The sequence below is a fragment of the Seriola dumerili genome, unplaced genomic scaffold (assembly GCF_002260705.1).
Source record: "Seriola dumerili isolate Sdu_G_001 unplaced genomic scaffold, Sdu_1.0 BDQW01000187.1, whole genome shotgun sequence".
NCBI lineage: Eukaryota > Metazoa > Chordata > Actinopteri > Carangiformes > Carangidae > Seriola > Seriola dumerili.
In genome coordinates this window covers 2,586,662-2,586,875 of record NW_019174442.1, presented here as the reverse complement: position 1 = coordinate 2,586,875, position 214 = coordinate 2,586,662, and positions in this window count along the sequence as shown.

The following is a 214-nucleotide window of genomic DNA, read 5'->3' as shown; positions in this document are numbered from 1 at the left end:
ATTAAAACACAGAATTTAACCGTGTCCCCCGGCAGCATATGAGAGACCGCCCATGGCGGCCCTTCGGAAGGGAGCGACTCAGAAGGCTGGGGCTGACGTATGTTACTCAGCATGACGAGCCGAGTCCGTAGACACCAAACTTGTGGACTTTGGACAAACTTTTCCGTTGTGACATTCACACTAGTCTTAATGGTGTGGCACCTCAGCATATGAG